Source organism: Pseudophryne corroboree, unplaced genomic scaffold (assembly GCF_028390025.1).
Source record: "Pseudophryne corroboree isolate aPseCor3 unplaced genomic scaffold, aPseCor3.hap2 scaffold_412, whole genome shotgun sequence".
Lineage (NCBI taxonomy): Eukaryota > Metazoa > Chordata > Amphibia > Anura > Myobatrachidae > Pseudophryne > Pseudophryne corroboree.
Genome location: NW_026970046.1, coordinates 393,126 through 397,880, shown reverse-complemented (window position 1 = coordinate 397,880; position 4,755 = coordinate 393,126). Strand labels below are relative to the sequence as shown.

The window sequence follows — 4,755 nt, the reverse complement described above, 5'->3', positions numbered from 1 at the left end:
TCGGGAAAGTTGTCTCCACATAAATGTTCTGGAGTTAAGGGCCATTTAATAACTGCAGACACAGTACGCACTGGGACGGGTGCCCAGCATCCTCTACGGACTAAGAGAAAAGGATTTACCGGTAGGTATTAAAATCCTATTTTCTCTAACGTCCTAGAGGATGCTGGGGACTCCGTAAGGACCATGGGGATAGACGGCTCCGCAGGAGACATGGGCACTTTAAGAAAGACTTTAGTTCTGGGTGTGCACTGGCTCCTCCCTCTATGCCCCTCCTCCATACCTCAGTTTGATACTGTGCCCAGTGGAGACTGGGTGCTTTTCAGGAGCTCTCCTGAGCTTTCTGACAAAGTATTTTGTTAGGTTTTTAATTTTCAGGGAGCACTGCTGGCAACAGACTCCCTGCATCGAGGGACTGAGGGGAGAGAAGCAGCCCTACTCTCCGAGTTGCAAGGTCCTGCTTCTTAAGCTACTGGACACCATTAGCTCCAAAGGGATTAGCTCCAAAGGGATTGGTACGCAGGATCTCACCCTCGCCGTCCGTCCCAGAGCCGCGCCGCCGTCCCCCTCGCAGAGCCGGAAGATAGAAGCCGGGTGAGTATGAGAAGAAAAGAAGACTTCAGAGGCGGCAGAGGACTTCATGATCTTCATTGAGGTAACGCACAGCACTGCAGCTGTGCGCCATTGCTCCCATACACCTCACATACTCCGGTCACTGTAAGGGTGCAGGGCGCAGGGGGGGCGCCCTGGGCTGCAATATAAACCTCTTTTTGGCAGAAATATAACATATATACAGCTGGGCACTGTATATATGTATGAGCCCCCGCCAATTGTACAGTTTAAGCGGGACAGAAGCCCGCCGCCGAGGGGGCGGGGCTTCTCCCTCAGCACTCACCAGTGCCATTTTTTCTCCACAGCACAGCTGAGAGGAAGCTCCCCGGACTCTCCCCTGCTTATACCACGGTAGACAAGAGGGTTGAAAAGAGAGGGGGGGGGCACATAATTTGGCGCAAATTACATACAGCAGCGCTACTGTGCAAACATTAAGTTACTGTGCTATTCCTGGGTTATATAGCGCTGGGGTATGTGCTGGCATACTCTCTCTCTGTCTCTCCAAAGGGCAGAGCCGGCCATAGGCATAGGCAAACTAGGCAATTGCCTAGGGCATCTGATATGCCTAGGGGCATCAGCAACTTCTGCTGATTAAAATGATATGCGGCATGCCTATATTCTGTGTGTAGCATTTCATATGCAGATACAGCCACAGTCTCACACAGTATATAGGCGTGCTGCATATCATTTTAATCAGCAGAAGCTGCGTGTGCATCCTAACAACATAGCAATGCAAATAAGATGCATTTTAATAAAAAAAAGGTGCCCCAACGTTAGCATTGAGGCAAGATTTATGAGGACACATCTGTATCCAAGCAGAGGCAGAGGTCACAGTGTTAGTGGCAGTGTGAGTGCTGTGTGCATGTGAGTGGGTTGATTGTGCAGTAGTGTTCGGAATATGAGTAAGGAGCATTATGTGTGTCATGTAAAAATGCATTAATAATGTGCAACATATGTGTAAGGGGCACTATGTGTGTCATTATGTGTATAAGGGCATTAATAATGTGCGGCATATGTGTAAGGGACATTGGTGGTCATTCCGAGTTGTTCGCTCGGTAATTTTCTTCGCATCGCAGCGATTTTCCGCTAATTGCGCATGCGCAAGGGTGGTCATTCCGAGTTGTTCGCTCTGTAATTTTCTTCGCATCGCAGCGATTTTCCGCTAATTGCGCATGCGCAATGTTCGCTCTGCGACTGCGCAAAGTAAATTTGCTATGCAGTTAGGTATTTTACTCACGGCATTACGAGGTTTTTTCTTTGTTCTGCTGATCGTAGTGTGATTGACAGGAAGTGGGTGTTTCTGGGCGGATACTGGCCGTTTTATGGGTGTGTGTGAAAAAACGCTGCCGTTTCTGGGTAAAACGCGGGAGTGTCTGAAGAAACGGGGGAGTGTCTGGGCGAACGCTGGGTGTGTTTGTGACGTCAAACCAGGAACGAAACTGACTGAACTGATCACAGTTGTCGAGTAAGTCTGGAGCTACTCAGAAACTGCTAAGAAGTGTCTATTCGCAATTCTGCTAATCTTTCGTTCGCAATTTTGATAAGCTAAGATTCACTCCCAGTAGTCGGCGGCTTAGCGTGTGCAATGCTGCTAAAAGCAGCTTGCGAGCTAACAACTCGGAATGAGGGCCATTATGTGTAAAAGGGCATTAATAAAGGTTGTCATAATGTGTAAGACGCATTATGTTTATAAGGACATTAATGATGTGTCTCATATGTGTAAGGGGCATTACTGTGTGGAATTATGTGTATAAATGCATTACTAATGTGTGGCATTATGTGTATAAGGTGCTCTAATATGTAGCGTTGCGTATAGAAAGGGCATTTACTGTGTTGTCTAATGTGAATAAAGAGCAATAGTGTGTGGTGTAATGTAAATAAGGAGCAATTCAGTGTGATGTAATGTGAATAAGGAGCACTACTGTACGAAGTAACGTTTATAAGGTAAAGTGATACTACTGTGGGATGTAATGTGAATTATGGACACTATCACGTGATCAAATGTGAATAAAATTGCAGTACTGTGTGGCGGAATTTTAATTGGGGGTACTATTGTGTGGACATGCCCATTGCCAGCAAAAACACACCCCTTTTTGGACTGTGCGCCAAATGTGCGAACTGTTCCTGTTTAAAATATAGGGGGTACAAACACCAAAATAAGTACTGTTATGGGTGAGGTTTGATGGTGCTGGGAAAGAGGTGCAAGGTCAGAGGCGGAACCAGCGGTGGTGCTATGGGGCACCAGGCAAAATCTTGCCTAGGGCATCATATTGGTTAGGGCCAGCTCTGCCAAAGGGCCTTGTGGGGGAAATGTCTTCAGTAAAAGCATTCCCTGTGTGTGTGGTGTGTCGGTACGCGTGTGTCGACATGTCTGAGGAAGAAGGCTATATTAGAGAGGAGCGGGAGCAAATGAATGTGGTGTCTCCGCCGACACCTGATTGGATGGATATGTGGAATGTTTTAATTGCTAGTGTAAACTCATTGCACAAAAGATTAGACAAGGCTGAAGATTTGGGACAGTCAGGGTCTCAACCCATGCCTGATCCTATGTCGCAGGGACTGTCAGGGTCTCATAAGTGCCCACTATCCAGATTGTTGACACAGATACCGGCACGGATTCTGACTCCAGTGTCGATTACGATGATGCAAAGTTACAGCCAAAATTGGCAAAATACATTTGATATATGATTATGGCAATAAAAGATGTTTTGCACATCACAGAGGAGCCCCCTATCCCTGACAAGAGGGTACATATGTACAAGGGAAAGAAGCCTGAGGTAACCTTTTCCCCTCACACGAGCTGAACGAGTTATGTGAAAAAGCTTGGGAATCTCCTGCAGATTTCCAAAAGGATTCTTATGGCGTATCCTTTCCCATCAACGGATAGGTTACGATGGGAATCCTCCCCTTGGGTGGACAAAGCATTAACACGCTTATCCAAGAAGTTAGCCCTCCCGTCCCAGGATACGGCTACCCTCAAAGAGTCTGCTGACCGCAAACAGGAGATTACCCTGAAGTCCATTTATACACATTCAGGTACCTTACTCAGACCGGCAATTGCGTCGGCCTGGGTGTGTATGTGTAGTGCTGTAGCGGCATGGACGGATACCCTAGATAAGGATACTATTTTATTGCCCCTGGGGCATATAAGAGATGATGTCCTATATATGTGTGTATGCAAACTACAGGTGGTGCTGCATGGCTCACACCCTTTTGCTTGTCTTGTAGAGCAACTCTGGAGCTGTTACTGGGTCCAGCTGCTGCAAGAAATCAGCTTGAATGCTTCAGGGGCTGGGGCATGGCCAACATGAGCCCCACACTGATGGGGGTGTATAAAGCGATCTAGGGGTCATCCAAGCGCAACCCCACAAAGGCCGCCATGCCCTGCGTGACCATTTTCTCTTTTCATATGCAGACGAGGGTTGCAGCCAACTATACCCATTGCTTGGATGACATCACCATATGCGAATCCATCTGCTGCAGGCCTTCCCCCAGGAATGCTTGCACTAGTTGTTGCATTTGGTTTGTTGTTTGGGGGGTGCTTCAGTATTAGGCAGCCTTCTGCCCTCACACATTCGTCTGAAAATGTGTTCTCCCTGCAGTTGTTGTCCCCAGATGAGAGTTCCCTTGTGCTGCCTCAGTTGAATCTCCTTTACTTGACGGAGGTGTGCCTGAGCAGCGGCCCTCCCCAGCCCTATCTCAAATCATACTTATTTTGCTTAGGTGATACCATGGTCATGAAGATTGTTTTCCCAGGGTGAGGTTCATTCATTGCATTCTGGGTATGCTGACCTCTGTGATTTCCCCAAATGTGGGAATCTCGACTGCATAATTTGTGGTAGGGGGGGGGACTGCATTTGTGCTTTCCCCTGGTTGGCTCTGGTATAATTTAGATCTCATTGTCTCAGGTCTCTCTCCAGCCTAGTTTGCTGTCTGTTTCCACTTCTCTTTTCTTGAGCCCCTCCCTTCTATGCCCTTGCGCACTATCCTGACTTCTCCCGTCTGCTTACTTTGTGCCTTCCAACGCACAATGCGAACTACAGGTGGTGTTGCAGGGCCCACACCCTTTTATTTGCCTTACAGAGCAGCTCTGGAGCTGTTACAGTGCCCAGCTGCAGCAAGAAATCAGCTTGAATGCTTCAGGGG

The 4,755-nt window shown here is 47.7% G+C and overlaps 1 non-coding gene across 1 annotated transcript; it reads left to right on the top strand.

Moving 5' to 3' along the window:
* Positions 1–4,315: 4,315 nt before the first annotated feature.
* Positions 4,316–4,481, top strand: LOC135025092 (U1 spliceosomal RNA). Its single transcript, XR_010221898.1, has one exon. It is a non-coding gene; the product is annotated as a U1 spliceosomal RNA (small nuclear RNA).
* Positions 4,482–4,755: the final 274 nt, after the last annotated feature.